Consider the following 24,842-nt stretch of genomic DNA (forward strand, 5'->3'; position numbering starts at 1 on the left):
GCTCACTGCAACCTCAAGCTTATGGGCTCAAGCAATCCTTGGCCTCAGCCTCCCAAGTAGCTGGGACTACAGGTACATGCCACCATGTCTAACTTGTCTTTTAATTTTTAGTAGAGAGGAAGTCTCCCTGTGTTGCCCAGGCTGGTCTCAAACTCCTGCGCTCAAGTAATTCTCCCACCTTGGCCTCCCAAAGTGCTGGGATTATAGGTGTCAGTCACTGCACCTGGCCTCAAACAAAAATTTAAATCTCTTCAGAGGAACCACAAGAGAAGCCATAGGCTGTATAGCACATTGTCCACAATGTCCAGAATAAAATAAAAATCACTAGACATATAGGGGAGTGTGTGTGCTCACTCATGCACACACAAACAGGAAATGACACTCCATATACAAAAGACAAAGGCAGCCCATGGAGATTGATCCTAATATAACCAACACGTTGGATTTAGCAGATGAAGATTTTTAAAGCAGCAAATGAAACTATGTTCAAAGATGTAAAAGAAAATAAGTTCCTAATGAATTGACAAATAGGAAATCTTTGCAGAGAAACAGAAACATTAAATATACCAAGCTCACAATTACAACATGTAAAATAAAAAATTCACTGGATGGGCTTAATAGAATATTGAAAATGTTAGAAGAACCTGTGATTTTGAAAAAAAGATTAGTCAACATAATTCAATCTCAAGAAAAAAAAATTTAACCTATGGGATAATATCAAAAGGTATATACATATAATTGGGGCTCCAAAAAAAGAGAGAAAGAATGAAGCAAAAATTAAAGTTTTTTGAAAAACAAGGGCCAGGGGGGGAGGAGCCAAGATGGCCGAATAGGAACAGCTCCGGTCTACAGCTCCCAGCGCGAGCGACGCAGAAGACGGGTGATTTCTGCATTTCCATCTGAGGTACCGTGTTCTTCTCACTAGGGAGTGCCAGACAGTGGGCGCAGGTCAGTGGGTGAGCGCACTGTGCGCCAGCCGAAGCAGGGGCGAGGCATTGCCTCACTCGGGAAGCGCAAGGGGTCAGGGAGTTCCCCTTCTAGGGGTGACAGACGGCACCTGGAAAATCGGGCCACTCCCACCCGAATACTGTGCTTTTCCGACGGGCTTAGGAAACGGTGCCCCAGGAGAGTATAGCCCACACCTGGCTCAGAGGGTCCTACACCCACGGAGTCTCGCTGATTGCTAGCACAGCCGTCTGAGATCAAACAGCAAGTCGGCAGCGAGGCTGGGGGAGGGGCGCCCGCCATTGCCCAGGCTCGCTTAGGTAAACAAAGCAGCCTGGAAGCTTGAACTGGGTGGAGCCCACCACAGCTCAAGGAGGCCTGCCTGCCTCTGTAGGCTCCACCTCTGGGGGCAGGGCACAGACAAACAAAAAGACAGCAGTAACCTCTGCAGACTTAAATGTCCCTGTCTGACAGCTGTGAGGAGAGCAGTGGTTCTCCCAGCACGCAGCTGGAGATCTGAGAACGGGCTGACTGCCTCCTCAAGTGGGTCCCTGACCCCTAACCCCCGAGCAGCCTAACTGGGAGGCACCCCCCAGCAGGGGCACACTGACACCTCACACGGCTGGCCAGGTACTCCAACAGACCTGCAGCTGAGGGTTCTGTCTGTTAGAAGGAAAACTAACAGAAAGGACATCCACACCAAAAACCCATCTGTACATCACCATCATCAAAGACCAAAAGTAGATAAAACCACAAAGATGGGGAAAAAACAGAGCAGAAAAACTGGAAACTCTAAAAACCAGAGTACCTCTCCTCCTCCAAAGGAACGCAGTTCCTCACCAGCAACGGAACAAAGCTGGACGGAGAATGACTTTGACGAGCTGAGAGAAGAAGGCTTCAGACAATCAAATTACTCCGAGCTATGGGAGGATATTCAAACCAAAGGCAAAGAAGTTGAAAACTTGAAAAAAATTTAGAAGAATGTATAACTAGAATAACCAATATAGAGAAGTGCTTAAAGGAGCTGATGGAGCTGAAAACCAAGGCTCGAGAACTACGTGAAGAATGCAGAAGCCTCAGGAGCCGATGCGATCAAATGGAAGAAAGGGTATCAGCCCTGGAAGATGAAATGAATGAAATGAAGCGAGAAGGGAAGTTTAGAGAAAAAAGAATAAAAAGAAACGAGCAAAGCCTCCAAGAAATGTGGGACTATGTGAAAAGACCAAATCTACGTCTGATTGGTGTACCTGAAAGTGACGGGGAGAATGGAAACAAGTTGGAAAACACTCTGCAGGATATTATCCAGGAGAACTTCCCCAATCTAGCAAGGCAGGCCAACATTCAGATTCAGGAAATACAGAGAACGCCACAAAGATACTCCTCGAGAAGAGCAACTCCAAGACACATAATTGTCAGATTCACCAAAGTTGAAATGAAGGAAAAAATGTTAAGGGCAGCCAGAGAGAAAGGTCGGGTTACCATCAAAGGGAAGCCCATCAGACTTACAGCGGATCTCTCGGCAGAAACCCTACAAGCCAGAAGAGAGTGGGGGCCAATATTCAACATTCTTAAAGAAAAGAATTTGCAACCCAGAATTTCATATCCTGCCAAACTAAGCTTCATAAGTGAAGGAGAAATAAAATACTTTACAGACAAGCAAATGCTGAGAGATTTTGTCACCACCAGGCCTACCCTAAAAGAGCTCCTGAAGGAAGCGCTAAACATGGAAAGGCACAACCGGTACCAGCCACTGCAAAATCATACCGAAATGTAAAGAACATCGAGACTAGGAAGAGACTGCATCAACTAACGAGCAAAATATCCAGCTAACATCATCATGACAGGATCAAATTCACACATAACAATATTAACCTTAAATGTAAATGGACTAAATGCTCCAATTAAAAGACACAGACTGGCAAACTGGATAAAGACTCAAGACCCATCAGTGTGCTGTATTCAGGAAACCCATCTCACGTGCAGAGACACACATAGGCTCAAAATAAAAGGATGGAGGAAGATCTACCAAGCAAATGGAAAACAAAAAAAGGCAGGGGTTGCAATCCTAGTTTCTGATAAAACAGACTTTAAACCAACAAAGATCAAAAGAGACAAAGAAGGCCATTACATAATGGTAAAGGGATTAATTCAACAAGAAGAGCTAACTATCCTAAATATATATGCACCCAATACAGGAGCACCCAGATTCATAAAGCAAGTCCTGAGTGACCTACAAACAGACTTAGACTCCCACACATTAATAATGGGAGACTTTAACACCCCACTATCAACATTAGACAGATCAACGAGACAGAAAGTCAACAAGGATACCCAGGAATTGAACTCAGCTCTGCACCAAGTGGACCTAATAGACATCTACAGAACTCTCCACCCCAAATCAACAGAATATACATTTTTTTCAGCACCACACCACACCTATTTCAAAATTGACCATATACTTGGAAGTAAAGCTCTCCTCAATAAATGTAAAAGAACAGAAATTGTAACAAACTGTCTCTCAGATCACAGTGCAATCAAGCTAGAACTCAGGATTAAGAATCTCACTCAAAACCGCTCAACTACATGGAAACTGAACAACCTGCTCCTGAATGACTACTGGGTACATAATGAAATGAAGGCAGAAATAAAGATGTTCTTTGAAACCAACGAGAACCAAGACACAACATACCAGAATCTCTGGGATGCATTCAAAGCAGTGTGTAGAGGGAAATTTATAGCACTAAATGCCCACAAGAGAAAGCAGGAAAGATCCAAAATTGACACCCTAACATCACAATTAAAAGAACTAGAAAAGCAAGAGCAAACACATTCAAAAGCTAGCAGAAGGCAAGAAATAACTAAAATCAGAGCAGAACTGAAAGAAATAAAGACACAAAAAACCCTTCAAAAAATAAATGAATCCAGGAGCTGGTTTTTTGAAAGGATCAACAAAATTGATAGACCGCTAGCAAGATTAATAAAGAAAAAAAGAGAGAAGAATCAAATAGATGCAATAAAAAATGATAAAGGGGATATCACCACCAATCCCACAGAAATACAAACTACCATCAGAGAATATTACAAACACCTCTATGCAAATAAACTAGAAAATCTGGAAGAAATGGATAAATTCCTCAACACATACACCCTCCCAAGACTAAACCAGGAAGAAGTTGAATCTCTGAATAGACCAATAACAGGAGCTGAAATTGTGGCAATAATCAATAGCTTACCAACCAAAAAAAGTCCAGGACCAGATGGGTTCACAGCCGAATTCTACCAGAGGTACAAGGAGGAGCTGGTACCATTCCTTCTGAAACTATTCCAATCAATAGAAAAAGAGGGAATCCTCCCTAACTCATTTTATGAGGCCAGCATCATCCTGATAACAAAGCCTGGCAGAGACACAACAAAAAAAGAGAATTTTAGACCAATATCCTTGATGAACATTGATGCAAAAATCCTCAATAAAATACTGGCAAACAGAATCCAGCAGCACATCAAAAAGCTTATCCACCATGATCAAGTGGGCTTCATCCCTGGGATGCAAGGCTGGTTCAATATACGCAAATCAATAAATGTAATCCAGCATATAAACAGAACGAAAGACAAAAACCACATGATTATCTCAATAGATGCAGAAAAGGCCTTTGACAAAATTCAACAACGCTTCATGCTAAAAACTCTCAATAAATTAGGAATTGATGGGACGTATCTCAAAATAATAAGAGCTATTTATGACAAACCCACAGCCAATATCATACTGAATGGGCAAAAACTGGAAGCATTCCCTTTGAAAACTGGCACAAGACAGGGATGCCCTCTCTCACCACTTCTATTCAACATAGTGTTGGAAGTTCTGGCCAGGGCAATTAGGCAGGAGAAGGAAACCAAGGGTATTCAATTAGGAAAAGAGGAAGTCAAATTGTCCCTGTTTGCAGATGACATGATTGTATATCTAGAAAACCCCATTGTCTCAGCCCAAAATCTCCTTAAGCTGATAAGCAACTTCAGCAAAGTCTCAGGATACAAAATCAATGTGCAAAAATCACAAGCATTCTTATACATCAATAACAGACAAACAGAGAGCCAAATCATGAGTGAACTCCCATTCACAATTGCTTCAAAGAGAATAAAATACCTAGGAATCCAACTTACAAGGGATGTGAAAGACCTCTTCAAGGAGAACTACAAACCACTGCTCAAGGAAATAAAAGAGGATACAAACAAATGGAAGAACATTCCATGCTCATGGGTAGGAAGAATCAATATCATGAAAATGGCCATCCTTCCCAAGGTAATTTACAGATTCAATGCCATCCCCATCAAGCTACCAATGACTTTCTTCACAGAATTGGAAAAAACTACTCTAAAGTTCATATGGAACCAAAAAAGAGCCTGCATCGCCAAGTCAATCCTAAGCCAAAAGAACAAAGCTGGAGGCATCACACTACCTGACTTCAAACTATACTACAAGGCTACAGTAACTAAAACAGCATGGTACTGGTACCAAAACAGAGATATAGATCAATGGAACAGAACAGAGCCGTCAGAAATAATGCCACATATCTACAATTATCTGATCTTTGACAAACCTGACAAAAACAAGAAATGGGGAAAGAATTCCCTATTTAATAAATGGTGCTGGGAAAACTGGCTAGCCATATGTAGAAAGCTGAAACTGGATCCCTTCCTTACACCTTATACAAAAATCAATTCAAGATGGATTAAAGACTTAAATGTTAGACCTAAAACCATAAAAACCCTAGAAGAAAACCTAGGCATTACCATTCAGGACACAGGCATGGGCAAGGACTTCATGTCTAAAACACCAAAAGCAATGGCAACAAAAGCCAAAATTGACAAATGGGATCTAATTAAACTCAAGAGCTTCTGCACAGCAAAAGAAACTACCATCAGAGTGAACAGACAACCTACAAAATGGGAGAAAATTTTTGCAACCTACTCATCTGACAAAGGGCTAATATCCAGAATCTACAATGAACTCCAACAAATTTACAAGAAAAAAACAAACAACCCCATCAAAAAGTGGGCGAAGGACATGAACAGACACTTCTCAAAAGAAGACATTTATGCAGCCAAAAAACACATGAAAAAATGCTCACCATCACTGGCCATCAGAGAAATGAAAATCAAAACCACAATGAGATACCATCTCACACCAGTTAGAATGGCAATCATTAAAAAGTCAGGAAACAACAGGTGCTGGAGAGGATGTGGAGAAATAGGAACACTTTTACACTGTTGGTGGGACTGTAAACTAGTTCAACCCTTGTGGAAGTCAGTGTGGCGATTCCTCAGGGATCTAGAACTACAAATTCCATTCGACCCAGCCATCCCATTACTGGGTATATACCTAAAGGACTATAAATCATGCTGCTATAAAGACACATGCACACGTATGTTTATTGCAGCATTATTCACAATAGCAAAGACTTGGAACCAAACCAAATGTCCAACAATGATAGACTGGATTAAGAAAATGTGGCACATATACACCATGGAATACTATGCAGCCATAAAAAATGATGAGTTCACGTCCTTTGTAGGGACATGGATGAAATTGGAAATCATCATTCTCAGTAAACTATCGCAAGAACAAAAAACCAAACACCGCATATTCTCACTCATAGGTGGGAATTGAACAATGAGAACACATGGACACAGGAAGGGGAACATCACACTCCGGGGACTGTTGTGGGGTGGGGGGAGGGGGGAGGGATAGCATTGGGAGATATACCTAATGCGAGATGACGAGTTGGTGGGTGCAGCGCACCAGCATGGCACATGTATACATATGTAACTTACCTGCACATTGCGCACATGTACCATAAAACCTAAAGTATAATAATAATAATAATAATAATAAAAGAAAAAAAAAAAAAAAGAAAAACAAGGGCCAAAATGTCCCCAAATTTAGTGAAATAAATATATATATATATGCTATGTGGAGATATATATAAAAATATGCAAATACAAATATATATGCAAATATAAAAATATATTTTAAAAAAACCATGAACAAGTAGGTTTATCACAAGAATGCAATGTTGATTTAACATATTAAAATTGTCAATGTCCTATGTATATCTCTACATGCATATATATATATACATATATGTGTGTGTGTATGTGTGCATATATATTACAATCAAACTTCTGAAATCAGAGGTTAAAAAAATTATTGGCTGGGCATGGTGGCTCATGCCTATAATCCCAGCATTTTGGGAGACTAAGGTGGGAGGATTGCTTGACGCCAGGAGTTCAAGACCAGCCTGAGCAACATAGTGGACTGCATTTCTGGGGAAAAAAAAAAAAAAAAAAAACAGCCAAATAAAAATGATAAATTAAAGTCTGGGTATGGTGGCTCATGCTTGTAATCCCAGCACTTTGGGAGATTGAGGCAGACAGATCGGTGCAGCTCATGAGTTTGAGACTAGGCTGAACAACATAGCAAAACCCCATCTCTACTAAAAATAAAAAAATTAGCCGGGTGTGGTGGCATGCACCTGTGGTCCCAGCTACTTGGGGGTCTGAGGTGGGAGGCTCGCTTGAGCTTGGGAGGTGAAGGTTGCAGTAAGCTGAGATCACACCACTGAACTCTAGCATGGGTGAGAGGGTGAGACCCTATCTGAAAAAAAGATAAATTGCGTAGAAGGGAATAAGAATATAAGTGATGGCCAAGTTTTCATCAGATAAAACATAGGCCAGAAAATAACGGAACCACACAGTTAAAGTGCTGGGGTGGGGGGAACACTGTCAACCTAGAATTTGATATCCAAACAAAATATTCTTCAAGAATGAAAGTAAGAAAAATATTTTCAGGCAAATAAAAACTACCTGAGTTCATTGCCAGCAGATCTACATTATAAGAAATGCCAAGGAATGAGAAAATAAAGCCAAAACTAATGAAAGAGAAAGCAGGCAAACAACAGAAAAATAACAGAGCCAAAAGGTGGTTCTTTAAAAATATGAATAAAAACTATATACCTCTACCTAGACTAAGAAAGGAAAAAAGAAGACACAAATTAGCAAGATCAAGAAAGAAATCAGGGACACCAGTATAGAGCTGATAGACATTTAAAACATAATAAGGCAATATATGAATACTTTATGCCAATAAATTTGTCAATTTGGATAAAATGGAATAATCCTTTGAAAAATAAAAATAACACACAATGAAAAAAATGTTACTAGCCTTATACTTAGTAAAGAAATTGAACGTATTATCAAAAATCTTCACACAAAGAAAATTCCAGACTCAGATAGTTTCTCTGGTGATTTCTGCCAAACATTTGAGAAAGAAATGACATCAAATATAGACAAACTCTTTCTAAAACACAAGAGAAGAGAACATTGTCTGAATCACTTTTATGAGGCCTACATAAATTTGGATACCAAAAAACTAACAAATATATTACAATAAAAGAAAACTACAGAATATCCCTCATGAACCTAAACAAACTACTAGCAAATCAAATACAAAAATACATGCAAAAGATCATATTCCATGAACAAGTAGGCGTATCACAAGAATGCAATGTTGATTTAACATATTAAATTGTCAATGTAATCCACCATATTAACAAAATGAAAGAGAAGACAAATATGTAATCATTTCATAAGCAGAAACATTATTTCCCTAAGTTCAACTGCCATTTATGATAATGGTGAAATATTGTCCTCTTTTATTATCAAGAACAAGCTAAAAATGTTTACTCTCACCACTTCTGTTCAACATTGTACCGGACGTCCTAGGCAGTAAAATAAAACAAAAAGAAATAATAGGCATAAAGATTGAAAATGAAGAAGTAAAACTCTCTTTGTGTACAAATGACATCATTGTTTGCAAAGAGAATCCTGAGGAATTTATGTAAAAATAGCAAAGTCACAGAATACAAGCTCAATCTGCAAAAATCAATTATATTTTGATTTACTACCAGCAAAAAAAGGTAAAGTTTAAAAACCAATTTTATTTATAATGATATCTGGAACATTAAATACTTAGAAATAAGGTTAACAAAAGATATTTAATAACTCAATGCAGAAAACTATGAATTTAGAAGACCTAAATACATGGAGAGGCATTTCATGTTCATAAGTTGAAAAACCCAATGCTTTTATAATATACAGTCTCCCCAGATTGATCTATAGATTCAATGCAATCTGACTGATAATTAGGTCAAGTTTTCAGAGAAACTGACGTATTGATTCTGACATTTATATGGAAATACTAAGGTCCTAGGATCTCTAAATTAATACTGACAAGACAGAATATGAGGACTTCCACAACCTGAGTTTGAGGCTCCGGTAGCCAAGCTAATGTACACAAAGCAAATTTATGCAAATACATGAATAAAACACAACAGGCAGCCTAGACCTAGACTCACACCTATAAGGTTACTTAATGACTGACAAAGCCACTGAAGCTCCAATGGGAAAAGTAAGCGCTTTCCAACAAATGATGCTGGAAAAATAGATATCCATATGGGGAAGAAAATGAATCTCAATTCCTATCTCAACTCATATACAAAATTAATTCAATATGGATGATAGACCTAAACATAATACAGCTAAAATTATAATAGTCCCCCTTTATCCACAGTTTTGCTTTCCATGGTTTCAGTTACCCTCAGCCAACCAAAGGGATATGTGGCTCATCATCCACTCACATCCAAAAAAACTAAAAGAGAAATTTTAGAAATAAATAATTCATCCTTTTTAAAAAAAAAAATTTTTGAGACAGAATCTCACTCTGTCACCCAGGCTAGAGTGCAATGGCGCAATCTTGGCTCACTGCAGCCGTGGTCTCTCAGGCTCAAGCAATCCTCCAACCTCAGCCCCCTAAGTATCTGGGACTATAGACATGCACCACCACGCCTGGTTAGTTTTTGTATTTTTTGTAAAGATAGGAGTTCGCCATGTTGCCCAGGGTGGTCTTGAACTCCTGGGCTCAAGTGATCTACCCACATCAGCCTCCCAAAGTGCTGCGATTACTGGTGTGAGCCACTGCGCCTGGCCAACTCATACGTTTTAAATTGTGTGCTGTTCTGTGGCATGATGAAATCTCAGGCCATCTGTCCCGTCCCTCCTAGGATGTGAAACATCCCTTCGTCTAGTGGATCTACACTGTAGATGCTACCTGCCTATGGGTCATTTAGTAGCCATCTGGGTTATCAGATCAACTGCCGTGACATCACAGTGCTTATGTTCAAGTAACCCTTATTTTAGTTTGTAATGGCCCCAATGTGCAAGAATAGTGGTGCTGGCATATTATAATTGTCTGTTTTATTATAATTTGCTGTAATCTCTTCCTGTGCCTAATTTATAAATTAAACTTTATAATAGGAATATATGTATAGGAAAAAACCACAGTATATATAGAGTTCTTTAGTATTCATGGTTTCAGGTATCCATTGGGGGGTCTTGGAATATGTCCCCTGCAGATAAGCAGGGGATACTATATAGAACTGTCAGCAGAAAAATATTTGCAAACTGAGAATAGGCAAAGATTTCATAGGTCACAATTATAATGATATGCCAGCATCACTTGTCCATGACAAGGCACTTTACAGAGGCCATTGTCTCCTTTTAGCTAGGCAGTGAAAAGCACACTACAGGTAAAGAAAACAGCAGTTTTCTTAGACTGTTTACTTTGCAATAAAGGGATATCTGAAACTGGGTAATTTATAAAGAACAGGGGTTTATTTGGCTCATGTTTCTGCAGGCTATACAGAAAGCATAGGGCCTCAGGAAGCTTCCAATCATGGCAGCAGGTGAAGGGGAGCCAGTATATCACATAGTGAGAGAGGGAGCAAGAGAGAGAGAGGGATGTCTCAGGCTCTTTTAAATAACCAGATCTTGGGTGAATTGGTAGAGCAAGAACTCACTCATTACCACAAGGATGGCACCAGGCCACTCAAGAGGGATCCACCCCTGTGATGCAAACACCTCCCACTAGGCCCACCTCCAACATTGGGGTTGACATTCCAACGTGAGATTTGTAGGGCACAAGTATCCAAACTATATCAATGTCCTCTGAGTGTGTGTGTGTGCACGTGTGAACTCATGGGGTTTCTTATTCTCATAAATTCTGGCAGTCCTCTATTAATTACTTACTTCAGGCATAAATTATAACCAGATATGGGACAATATAGTTACTAGGGAAAAAAGTTTACTTTCTAAAAAGAATTGGCATATTCTTTGGTAAATTAAGAGGAGAAAGTATCCAGAACCCTTTTCGAGTTCTCTTTGCAGAAGTGTATAATTGCTTTAAGGGTCTTTCTGGTGTAAAGTGATTAGAGGATACATTCCGCCAAGCACCAGGCTGCTCCCTCGGCATGGCCCCCACTTCTGCTGATGCACTAACATGTCTCAAATCAGTTGCCAATTGGCAGGTGAATCCTATAAAACTGCAAACCTCTGGTGGAGAAACATTATATAAAAGGAATGTAATTGCAGGAAGCTTTCCACCTGCCCCATTCTAGAGGCATCGCAAAGCAGATTTTGTCTAAAGGCTTACCAGAAAGTGAGAGGGCTCCAAAAGGACTTAGAAGGCCCATCAAGCTCAACCTGGCATTGTTCATCCCAAATAATTATATGTGCAGAGTTTTATAGTGGCTCTTCTCCTAGTGGTTCTTTTCATCAGCCTTGTCAATGGAGTGAGAATAAACCTCCCTTCCTGTCTGCCACCCCACCCCACCCCCACTGTGAAGCACCTGGGCTTTGTGTGGGGTTGACTCCCCCATGCATCCCAGCATCAGCCTGGGCCTGACCAGTCTAGCCCAATCAGGGCACCCCCCACTCCCCTTGCTGTGGTATTTGGTTCAAGGATGAACTCCTGCAGAGAGAGTATGTCTTCATCAGAGACAACTGGCAGGCCTGCCCTGCCGAGGAAAGCCAGCCTAAAGACAAAGCCCACACAAGGCAGGAGAAACTAAGAGAAGTTAAGACAGAACCAGAACCCTGATCAAACCACACCTGGAGCCCACCAAGCATTTGTGTCACAAAACCTCAGTGAATCCCATCTAATGTTCAAGCCTGTGCATTGGATTAGGTTTTTAGTACCCTGCACCCAAAACCTCCTCACTAAAATACTACATATCCTCTGAAATATTAAACAAAAGAGAATGGAAACTACCAACTACTCAGGTAATGAGTTTTAAAAATCCTGGTCTTGAAAGATGTTGTGTTCAGGAACAACTATATAACCAACATAGGTTGTATATTTTCATGGGGCAATGACACCTCTAAAATTCACGCATCATTTTCTACTCACACACTGCTTACTTCCATAAGGATTTCACATGGCTTACAACAAAATACCTATATATTAGGATAATTAAAATAAGAGTTAATTATCCAGGGGAAAAGATGGATATATCAGAAAACATCAGTGAAGTATAACTCTTAGGTTGGAACATACAATTTAGCTCCGAGCATTCTGTCAGCCAAGGTTAAAATTATTACAGGTTGAGTATCCCTATTCTGGAAAGCTGAAATCTGAAATGCTCTAAAATCCAAAACTTTTTAAGTACCAACATGATGCTCAAAAGAGATGCTCATTGGAGCATTTCCAATTTTAGATTTTTTGGCTAAGGGATGCTGAACAACTAAATGTAATGCAAATATTCCAAAATCTGAAAAATATTGAAATCTGCAACACTTCTGGTTTCAAGCATTTCAGATAAGGGATACTCAACTCAACCTGTATCTTACTATCTGAAAAAGAAAAATATCTGTGTTTGCCAGGAGGTGTGATGCTTTTTCCTAGCAGTAGTAAGTAAGCTCTAGAGCAGCTGTAGTCAGTTTGGGAAGTTTAGGCCCTTGAATGCTGACATTAGCTGAACCACTTTAGCTTATCTGTATTTAGAGCATCACCAAAAGTGTTGACATTAATCTATGTACTCGCAGTGTTAGAATGTTATCAGATTCTGGCAGAGAAATGTTTACATCAGCACTTGCAAGAAAGTAGGGCGGATTGCAGTGAGTTTTTCAAGGAAGTACAATGTGATCCCAGCCCCACAGGGCTGTTGTCAGCAGCAGCAGGAGGGCACACTGAGGGCTTGAGATCTGCAGCCCCTCTGTACCCTGAGGACAAACAGGGTAGGGAGGCGGAGAAGCAGAGGGATGAAAAAGGAGGAGGGAAACCATGTAGGGGAGTCCTCAGAAGGGCAGCTAAGCTGCAAAACCCTAAAGTATGCAACTGGAAAGGGAAGGAGTACTTCATTGAGCATGTGCTGGCACAGAAGAGAAATACAGAAACACAGAGAAGTCTTGCCCACCTTAAAAGATAAAAGGGAGATTTGCACACAGTTTAAACAAGGAGAGCATTGTTGGATAACCATAGCTAATCTTTACTGATCACAACACTCCATAAGGTAAACCCTATTATTACCCCTGTTACACTGACAAGAAAAGTAATGTTTATGTGCCCAAAATCTCATGGCTAATCAGCGATGGAGCTAGGGACCTGATCCCAGGTAGTCCAGCTCCAAAGCCAGCTGCTCACTTCTGGTGACTATGACCATCCCATCTACCCTGCTCTGACTGGAGCTGCAACTGTGGGAGACAGTTTCATGTGAGCTGTGACAGCATCCGCAACCCCAGCTTGTGCTGTCTCACATAATCCCACTCTATGCAACCCAGAAGTGCAAGATAGTGAACAGCCCCAGGTAGCCTTCAACCAATTGGCAATGGAAGCCAATGGAGAAATGCTCCAGGCTCCTGGCCTATAGCAGATGGTTCTCAGAGGCCTTCTGTGTGCTAACTCCAGGCCTGACAGAATCAAGCTCCACCAACCTTAGAGGTAACCTCTGCTTCTTCTCTGCCCCATGCTCCCTTCTTTGGGAATCACATCCCAAATAAACTAGCTGTAGCAGAATCCTTGTCTCAGGCTCTGCAAGAAAGGAAACTTAAAGCAAGAGAAGGCATCCGCATTATAGGACATCAGAGATCAGAAAGGATCTCATCAAATTCTCAGCAGGTTCATATTTGATTGTTAAAGTCATTGACCACTGTCCTGCTCTGGAGAAAGAAGTTGCAGAGGAGGAAGAGGTTTTCAGGGAAATATTGGCTCAGGGCTCAGCCAAAGGCAAAAGATTTCAATGAATAAATATGTCTGACTGAGCTACATATTTTCTAAACAATGACTTGTCTATTTCAAAGTGAGTCATGACAAGAATCGCTGGACCATGGAGTTGTTGGACAATGTGTGGTATTCTCAGATAAATGTATTTCTTTCTCTTGGGCATTTATATAAAGCTGATGCAATGGGTTTGTTTACTGTTGCTTGCCAGTTTCCTTGTAAGTGGGGCTCATGCCCTTGATTTTAAGCTGGAAAAAAGGGACACATTGATTCTTAGGGAATATTCTAATGCTATAGGTATCCACTGAAAAATTAAAAAACAAAAACAGAACCTTTGGTGCCTAGGGAAAAATCTAATCTTTTCCAGGCTCTCCAAGGTGTCACATTTTTACCAGCTCTTTGCAAAGTATAAGTCAATGCATGGCTGAGAAAGAGACTTTCATGATTGCATTATATTTATGCAACTGTATCTAATGGTTATTACAGAACTAGGGGTTTGCCTGAGGACAGCAAATGACTCAACTGCTACAGACGTGGAGCTCCTCTTGAGCAATGAAAGAGTCCAAGGTTAGTGTTATCCTTTTTGTATCCATCACTCTTACCTCACAGATTCAACTTATGGTCCAAGACATTTTTCAGAAAATAAAGTGCTATTAGAGAATTTCATTTTATGAAACATTTCCTGAGGAAATTTTCCAGGAAGGGAAGGCTAGTTACCTCTGTCACAAGAGGGCAAGCTGCTTCCACTGGCACTGGTGTTTCTGAGCTGCTCAGAGGGACAGGGGCCCAGACCTTTGAGGAGAGAGTACTGGCCAGTTGGTGCTGATGTCTCTGAGCTTGGACAAGAGCCCAGTGGGTCTGGGACTCAGACCTCTGAAGCAGAGGTGCTGGGTGGCGGGTGCTGATGTCTCTCAGAGTGACAGGATGAAACTGGCTTTACAAGTGTTGAAAAAACTACAAACAGGATCTAACAGGATTCAGTCGCTTCCATGGGAGGAACTGTCTCTGCCAGAGTGAAGAATCATTACTGGGCTGAATTTCAGAGGAACCACAAGCAGGGAAGGGGAGGCCACTGCAAGTCCCTTCTCCCTCCTGCAGCCTTGCAGTTTCTATCTAGCACCCCCTATTGACAGAGCCTTACTGGAGAAGCAGAAATGAGATTTGCAGAGTAGCAGCCCCAGCCTCACAGAGCAGAGCAGGGCAGGGTGGGTTTGCAGCTAAGAACCAACAGCTTAATAACTGGCACAGCATCCTACAAGACTTTTGGTCTCAGAATACTAAAAATCTAATTTTCAGATATTGCCTGTGCTTGGAATTCAGTGAAAAAGTAAACTATCAAGGAAGCCATGGAGGAACTGTAGTCTCGTATTATGTTGGCAAAGGTACACTGAGCAGACAAAGTTGGCCTTGGATAAAACCGGGAAATGGTGAAAGATGCATCTCCTGCATATTGTAACAACTTCAATATCAGTAAGATAGAAGAGCAGGCTGAAGAAATGCATTGTGTTCAAGATGCATAGACAATGTTGGGGAAGTCAGTGGAAAATCAAAGGACACAGAGAAAGGCAGAGAAAAAGAAAAAGGTGGAGTTTTTCTGGCATTTAATAAAGTGTTATGCATTGTGGAAAAAGATTGCTTCCACTTATAACTCATTGATTAATTTTGAAGAAAAAGCAGCCACGTTAAACTACCTCCAGGTCAGATGCCCCACAGTTTCATTTGCACTTCTGTGAGAAAGAGGCAAACAGGTAATTAGCCCAACCCGTGGAACTCTTCTGAGCCAGCATGGACTCCCAGAGCATTAACCAACCCATTGGGGCTTCCTCCCCATCCTACCCAGAATAAAACCAATTTATTCAGTTCAGTGAGGTCAAAACATGCAGGGAGATTTTGGAAAGATTTCTGTTCAAAGATACAGGACATGTGGATGTAAAGGATTGACATACATTTATTTATTTATTTATTTATTTATTTATTTTTATTTTTTGATACGGAGTCTCTCCCTGTTGCCCAGGCTGGAGTGCAGTGGCACGATCTTGGCTCACCGCAACCTCCGCCTCCCATGTTCAAGTGATTCTCCTGCCTCAGCCTCCTGAGTAGCTGGGATTACAGGCATATGCCACCATGCCCAGCTAATTGTCTTTTGTATCTTCAGTAGAGACAGGGTTTCATCATGTTGGCCAGGCTGCTCTCAAACTCCTGACCTCGTGATCTGCCCGCCTCGGCCTAGTACAGTGCCGGGATTACAGGGGTGAGCCACTGCACCTGGCCGGATTGACGTTTATTAATCCAGAAAACTAGTGTTCAAAGACCCTGGACAGTCAAGGTGGTACTGACTGACAGTCAAGAAAAGAAAATAGGCAAATCCTAGGGCAATGGTCGCTCACAGCCAATGCCTAGGACGGTGAGGACATTTTGAAAACCCCAGGTTGGCCGGGTACGATGGCTCACGCCTGTAATCTCAGCACTTTGGGAGGCCAAGGCGGGTGGATCACCTGAGAGGTCAGGAGTTCGAGACCAGCCTGGCCAACATAGTGAAACCCCATCTCTACTAAAAATACAAAAACTAGCAGGCCATGGTGGCATGCACTTGTACACTTGTAGTCTCAGCTACTCGGGAGTCTGAGGCAGGAGAATTGCTTGAACCCAGGAGGCAGAGGTTACAGTGAGCTGAGAACGTGCCACCGCACTCCAGCCTGGGTGACAGAGCGAGACTCCGTCTCAAAAAAAGGGAAAAAAAGTCTCAGTATGAAAATTACAGCCCCTCAATGGAAAAAGAGGCTCCCCTGCACTTCTCCCATCCACCCTTCTAGAAGGCTCTCAGCTATACCCATCAGCTCCTGCCTTGCCAGCAGTCCCTGGGGCTGGCAGGTGTGTGGCCTCTGGCGTGGGTATCATACAGGGCCCTTTCCCATCAAGTGATGATAAAGAAAACATTTAGCTTTAGAATAGGAAAATATGGCAAAATTATGGAGTAAATGTACAAGAAAGCACTGAGGGTAAATGCATTATGCACCTTCTAAAAAGTCTCTACGGCTCTGAGTGCCTATGATTACAGCTCTGAACTCTTTCTGTTGTTTGTTATTGTCACGTTTAACTTGGACCACATGCTTCTGTGCAGTGTAGATGTTTTTCAAGTTCAAAGTGAAAACGATGCTTTTTATCTCTCTTATAAGATTTTTTTTCTAATCATCACCTGGCATTCATGTGCTTCTGGCAACAGACGCTTCTATCCCGCTTTCTTTACTGTTCCATTGTGACTCAGCTGACTAAGTAAATCTCAATGCTTTGTGGGTGCTTTAATTAGCTCTTGGGGAAAAAAAGTAATTATAATGTGGTAATAGTCCTTTAAGAAATCAGATACCTCTAGGATATCTTTCCTCCTCCGAGGTTACAGCCAAAGGGCTAAGGAACCTAGAGGTCTCGGGGGATTGGTGAAGCCCCCCCAAATTGAACGCAACACTTTTGTGTATGTAAGAGGTGCTTTTGTGAGAGAAAATGTTGATAGCTTTTATCAGATTATCAGAGAACTTTTTGACCTCAAAAAGGTTGAGAGCACTGAACCTGTCTAAAATCTGTTGTATGAATGAATAGAAGAAAATAAATACATGAGTGAAATGTTATTCTGTCTGGCTTTGGTTGTTCATATGATTACGGATCCCCAACCCCCGATCCCTTCACAATGTATCCCACACAAAAATGCGTACACTACATACATGCGCTCACACACACAGTTCCTTTAATCATTAATAGTCATTATTTTTCTGAGCTCTGTCATTGGGGTTAGGACAATTTCTTTTTAACTACAGACAAGTCAAATGTTGGTCTGCTGACCCCATATTCGCAGGGACTAATAGTAGGGGGAATAATTGGCCTCATCTAACATAATCCCCTTGTCCTTGTGCAAAGAGGCCTCTTGAGCTGTGGGTTGGAGGGATTTCTCAGAGAAGGCTGGCATCTCCAAGATCAAGTCAGAGGGAGAGGGAACAGCAGAGAGGCCTCACAGGTCACTATCTGGGAGGGAAGTGGGTAGAGGGAAAAGGGCATGAGCTGCTGGGCAGCTGTCCACACTACTGGGTTGAGCTTCCTCTCGGTTGCCCCTGAACCCAGTTCTAATGCCTGGCATTTCTACAAACACACATACACACACACCACTCTCACACAAACCCCACTCACACACCCCACTCACACACCACACACAAACACACACACCAGGTCCCTTACCCACCACTTTCAGAGACCTGCTTTTTTTTTTTTTTTTTTTTTTGAGACAGGGTCTTGCTTGTTGCCCAGGCTGGAGTACAGTGATGTGAACACAGCTTACCCCAGCCTCAATCTCCTGGGCTCAAGCGATCCTCCTGCCTCAGCCTCTCGAGTAACTGGGACTACAGGCACGCACCACAATGCCTGGCTACGTTTTTCATTTTCTGTAGAGACGATGTCTCACTGTAATTGCCCAGGCTGGTCTCAAACTCCTGGGCTGAAGTAATCCTCCCACCTTGGCCTCCCAAAGTGCTGGGACTACAGGCATGAGCCACTGTGTCCAATCAACCTGCCAGCTCTTGCAGACAACTTTCATTCACTCAATGAGCAAACATCTTGGAGGCCTGATGATGTGCCAGGCACTAGATTAAACACTGGGGAATCAAAGTTTAGCAAGCTCAATGACTGAAAAGATGACAAACACACATATACATGGAGGTTAACTTACAACCTTGTGAGTACTGTCACAAAGCAGGACCAAGGTCCTGGCAATGCACAGCCCTAGAGGGTGCAATCTGTGGGAGTCTGTGGGAATTGCCACTCCTTGTCCACTTACCATATAAGCATGGTCCCTGGAGCTGCGCAGCCCAGAAGCCATGGAGATGATCCAGGAGCACAGCCGGGTGGAAGAGGTGTTAATGGTGGGCATCACCATCCTATTGTGATGGTAGCCACCCAGGGGACACGAACTGACATATACCCCACCTATCATAAATATGATGCCTGCTCCATGCTGCTGTGTCCTACTCTAGTCTTGGAAGGTGATCTTTTAAAGGTCACCACATTTAAACCCATTAGACACATGGGCAAACCAACTTGCATGCCTCCAGAAAGATGTCCAACACCACTAACTGTAAGACCAATTCAAATTAAAACAATATGAACAGATGGGTAAACATGTTAAAGACTAACAGCACCTAGCACTGATGAAGATATGACGAAATGCACATATCATATATCACTGGTGGGGATATAAATCTTTACAATCTTTTGGAAAATGATCTGACAACATCCATTAAAATTAGAAATATACATCACCTTTGGCCCAGGAGTCACACTTTGAGGAATTTCTCCTACAGGAATAAAAGTACCAGCACTGTTTATAATGGAAAAAAATAAAACTGGATACATTCTAAATATCTCAAATAGAGGAATGATATCTGTACCAATGAACCAATGAATAGTATACAGCCATGGAAAAGAATAAGTTACTCGTATACTTACTTATCTAGAAATAGGCCAGTGGTATATTGTTTAGAGGGAGGAAAATAAAAGAAAATTAGAGACACATATAGAAAGAATAAGCCTTTTTTTTTTTTTTTTTTTTGAGACAGAGTCTAGCTCTGTCACCTAGGCTGGAGTGCAGTGATGCAATCTCAGCTCACCACAACCTCCGCCTCCTGGGTTCAAGCGATTCTCCTGTCTCAGCCTCTTGAGTAGCTGGGATTACAGGCATGTGCCACCACGCCCAGCTAATTTTTGTATTTTTAGTAGAGACAGGATTTTGCCATGTTGTCCAGGCTAGTCTTGAACTCCTGACCTCAAGTGGTCCACCCGCCTCAGTCTCCCGAAGTGCTGGGACTACAAGTGTAAGCCACCATGCCCGGCCAGAGAATAAGACTATTTTTGAACAAATACGTAATAGGAAAAAAGTCCATGCACATTTCCACACACAACACATACACATTTGAGCAGAGAGAAAGATGCAGAAAGTTCCAAATCAAACTATTCAGATTGTACCTCAAAGGGTACAATCAGAGGCAAAGAGTGTATTACTGAATTTTTCTTTATACGTCTCTGCTTTGTTACACATGCTATGGTGGGCATGCTTTTTTTTGTATAATTTTTAAAAATTTAGTGAAGTGTTTAGCTTTAAACATAGTCTTTTTGGAAATTATCTTCATATGGCATTGGTCAATTGTGGTCCAGCCATGCAAGAGGATACAATGATACAGTTTAAAGAATGAAATAGAGCTATGTATGCTGCAATGGGAACACATTTAGATATGTACAAAAAGATGCAATAACAAAACATACAGTGAGACACTATTTGCATTACATAGAAACAAGACATGCATATGTATATTTGTTAATGCACACACACAGAAAGAAGAATGAGAGACTCTTAGCAGCAGCCACCTACCTCCAGCAAGTGGGATAGGAGGGAGGTCTCACACCCTCCTGTCCTGTCTGAACTTTCTAAGGGTAGATTACTTATAAATAAGTAAAAACTAGCTGTTTTAGGATAAGCCATTGTTTTTCTTCCCTCATATTGACAGACTGCACTAAGATGTGAGTACAGTCTCCAACCAGCACTTATAAACCCACATCAGCCTCAAGTTCACAAAATCAAAATCAATTTCTATATGTGGTACCACCTGCCCCTCAGGAGTTATAAAAAGAAATGTCACAACCAACTAAGAGTGTGTCCAACTTAAAGAATGATAGTATTGTAGCTCACACATGTGGTCCCGATTACTTGCGAGGCTGAGGCAGGAAAATCACTTGAGCCCGAGTTTAAGGTTACAGTGAGCAATGAACATATCACTGTACTTCAGCCTGAGCAACAGAGCATGATCCAATTTCTTAAAAAAAAAAAAAAAGAAAAGAAAAGATAGTGATACCTACATTTTTACAGAGCATGATAGTCTAACAAGAGCAAAAAATCCTCTGCAAGGAATTTGTCTTTATGGAAGTAATACATTATGCAAACAGTCATTTTAAAGATACACCATAAACAGAATGGCAAACCTGTGCTCACTATAAACACTAGAAAAAATATCAAATAAATGCATCAATAACTTGTGACATCCCTGTCCATTGCTATTACATAAGCAATTGAGAGACTCTACTTTACAAAAATTTTAAAAGCCTTACCATAGGAAGATCACACATACCTTGAGTTAAGTTGCAGCCTCGAAGGAATTGAAAGCCTGTCTTCCAAAGCACCTGCTGCTTTTTCTCTCGAGCTGCCCTTGCCCCAGGGAGGCAGTCTAAGTCCCACCCCATGTTGGGCGATGATGTGATCATGTGAACCAGTAAGTAGAGGGGCATCCCATGAGCCCAGACTCCCAAACTGCCACTGCTTACTCCAGACAGAGAAAAAACAGGTATATATAATATGGAGAGACTTTTGGTTACCTTTAATGTATTACCAGTAAATTTCCCTCTCAAGTCATGATTTTGAAAAAAGTTTTGCAATATTTTAAAAGAAGTTTTTAAATGATGTAATATCATTGGAAATAAACTTTTTACTTAGAATTCTCAATAGTATAATGGACATCTCTGGGAAAATATCACTTGATTGATGGCTAATTTTTAAAGGAACATTGATTCCACAAAAGAGACTCACAGTTGCTCTTTTGTTACATTTGGTAAGCACACACTATGTGTTTTACACACACTCTCTCATTTAATCTTCACAATAAACTTCTGAAGTGAGTACCAATCACCCCAAGAAAACTGAGGCAAAGTTCTATAAAACCTGCTCAAAGTAACACAGCCATTAAGTGAAGTAGCCAGAACTTGATCCAGTTCTTCTAGAGCTCAAGGCAAATCTACCATGTCACACAGTCTTCCTCCCCTGCCTCATTCCCGCTCAAAAAACTGGAAGAGAACATTAGTTGCCACATGCATGGTGCCCCCAAGAGAGCCTGTGCTTCCCACAACCCTAGTTATTGGCAAAACCCTCATGAAGCCATGTCCCTCTCCTGCCAGAGCTGACTGGATAAGGGCTGTGCAGCCAATCCAGAAACCAGAGATGACCTTTGCATGACCTCACTGGACATTGGAGCTGATACCATTCGACTTCCTCTCTGAGAACAGGAGTTAGGCTACCTGGCAGCAGCCAGGAGCTGGGAGCTCACAGTGCACACAGAGTGGGGCCTGAGGTCACACAGGCACAGAAACTGTGAGGCAGCAAGCTTCAGAGCAGAGGAAGGGCCGAGGCAGGACACAAAAGCACAGCCTCTGTGGGTGGCCCAGTCCCATTAATGCCAAAGCATGAGAGTAACAATCCCACAGGACCCTGCTTCTGGGGTCCCAGAGATGCCTTTTCTGTCCCAAGATGCCATCTTGTGATTAGTGACTGTGGCCAACTGTTATCACTCCTCCCCATCCCAGACAGCCATCCCCTTCCTTTATAGTAACAGACTCATAACATGTCTAGTATGGCAAAGAGCCCAATTAATGAAGTTCACTTCTTGACCATCTGGTATTTGGAGGCAGAGAGCCAATTAATTGTGTTTTGGCACAATTCAGCAATGATTTACTATATTTCTGATCATTTCTATAAGTTGACAGGGCTCAACTGGGTGGTTCTTGCATTCCACATGGTATCAAGTGGAGTTTGACTGGGACTGGTACACCCAAGATGGCTTCATACACGTGACTTATGCCTCAACTGGGGTACTTGGAACAGCTGGGTACTGACTAGGCCTCTCTTCACATAGTTGTTCATTATTCAATAGTTTAGTCTGGGCCAGCTGTGGTGGCTCACACCTGTAATCCCAGCACTTTGGGAGGCTGAGGTGGATGGATCACTTGAGCCAAGGAGTTCAAGACCAACCTGGGCAAAATGGCAAAACCCTGTCTCTACAAAAAATTAGCTGAGCATGGTAAAGTGCACCTGTAGTCCCAGCTACTATCGAAGCCGAGGTGGGAGGATCACCTGAGCCTGGGAGGTTGAGGCTGCAGTGAGCTGTGTTCACACCATTGTACTCCAGATATATATATATATTCTAGTCTAAGCTTCTTTACATGGCAGCTGGATCCCAAGAGGGTAAACAGAAGCAGCAAAGCCTAGCAAGGCCTTCCAATACATTCTATTGGTCAAAGCAAGTCATAGGGCCAGCCCTGACTAAAGGAGAAGAGAAACAGACTATACCCCTTGATAGGAAAAATGACTTAAGCCTACAAAAATTATTGGCAGCCATCTTTGCAGACATTCTACCACAAAATTTAAATGGAAGTTGTTACATTGTATTCAGCTACCTTCTCCCTTTCCTCCTTCTTCCTGTCTAGAACATGGGTGTCATGACTAGAACTTCAGCAGTCATCTTGCAACCACCAGGCAGCCTGAAAGATGAGAACTACACACTGAGGATAGCAGAGAAGAAAGAGAGGAGTCCAGGTTCCTGATGAGATAGGGGAGCTGCCACACCCACCAAGGACTGCCTATTTACAGAGTGTTTACACATTGGAAAAAATATAAAGCTCTACCTTACTTACACAATGATTATTTGGTTTGTCCATCATACAAAACACAGTGGGCACAGGCCAAAATGTGAACAACTAACAGAAGGAATTTCATAGCCCATAATGCAACATTTGCTGATGCATTGTATTTTTTAAGAATATGATGAGAAGCACATACTCTGATTAAATTGCTAAGTTCCATTACAGTCTTATAAAATATATTACAGCAAGCCTCAGGCTAAAGGCTTATTGGCAAGTACCTTGCCTCTGAGGTACAAGGAATCCGTTCCTGGGGGCTTATGAGAAAGTGTTAGGGGGCTCCTTAATAATTCTGTACAAACACTGCTTGAGAAAATACTATTAATGCCTTTCCACCAAAACTAAGCGTGAGTACTTTTTCTAAACTCCTCACCGTTTAAGAAGAAATAGCATGCAAAGTTCAAATGAGGTCATCATATCCATCCCACCTGCCTCCCACCTAGTTTTTTCATTCAGTGAACAATCCCTCCCCAACAATTTTCAGTTGCTGTGTCTGATTCATGGAAAAGTAACCTGTCTTTTCCTCCCCCTTCCAAATTTTTTAAAACACCAAGCAGTATAGGCAAGTTTTTGTTTGTTTGTTTGGTTGGTTGGTTGGTTGGTTTTTTTTTTTGAGACGGAGTTTGGCTCTTGTCACCCAGGCTGGAGTGCAACGGCGCGATCTCGACTCACTGCAACCTCTGCCTCCTGGGTTCAAGTGATTCTCCTACCTCAGCCTCCCAAGTAGATGGGATTACAGGTATGCGCCACCATGCCCAGTTAATTTTTGTATTTTTAGTAGAGACGGGGTTTCACCATGTTGGCCAGAATGATCTCAATCTCTTGACCTCGTGATCCGCCCGCCTCGGGCTCCCAAAGCGCTGGGATTACAGACGTAAGCCACCGCCCCCGGCCGGCAAGTTTTAAACCACAAGAATAAGATGTCTTTTCACAGGTGTGCAGAGGAGGACCCCAGAACTGGGTAAATTGAGAAGTGGGACACACAGGTTTTGCAGGCCTGACTCGGACACACAGGTGTGAGCCTGCAACAACAAACAGCTCCTCAACCCTCAAGTACAAGAACAGGGGAAAGAGTGGCATTCTATATTTCTTTTGAAAACTAGCTGAACTTGGTCTGCTATTATTTTACTCGTTTTCATGTATGTTTTGCGAATATTTTACTTGACTTTGGCCTATATTTCAAATTATCGGAATGTTTTATATTCCCATCTATTTTAAACTAGTAATTACCTGTCTAAAACAAATGGACACCTTCTTGAAATAAATATAATTAGAATATTACTGATACACA

At 41.7% G+C, this 24,842-nt stretch overlaps 1 protein-coding gene and 2 long non-coding RNA genes across 3 annotated transcripts in view; 1 reads left to right on the forward strand and 2 right to left on the reverse strand.

The window, feature by feature from the left end:
* LOC129051666 (uncharacterized) overlaps positions 1-20,885 on the reverse strand; it is a 38,023-nt gene extending 17,138 nt beyond the window's left edge. The window contains exon 1 of the long non-coding RNA XR_008516096.2: positions 18,873-20,885. This is a non-coding gene — a long non-coding RNA (uncharacterized LOC129051666). The remainder of the gene's footprint in view (positions 1-18,872) is intronic.
* Positions 1-24,842, reverse strand: part of LOC129051651 (uncharacterized) — a 67,994-nt gene that overhangs the window by 26,424 nt on the left and 16,728 nt on the right. The gene's annotated exons all lie outside the window — the stretch shown is intronic.
* On the forward strand, positions 817-23,608 carry LOC134760295 (uncharacterized). The gene is made up of 3 exons (XR_010137577.1): positions 817-904; positions 14,540-14,620; positions 23,339-23,608. It is a non-coding gene; the product is annotated as an uncharacterized LOC134760295 (long non-coding RNA).

The sequence above is a fragment of the Pongo abelii genome, chromosome 17, assembly GCF_028885655.2.
Source record: "Pongo abelii isolate AG06213 chromosome 17, NHGRI_mPonAbe1-v2.0_pri, whole genome shotgun sequence".
Taxonomy (NCBI): Eukaryota; Metazoa; Chordata; class Mammalia; order Primates; family Hominidae; genus Pongo; species Pongo abelii.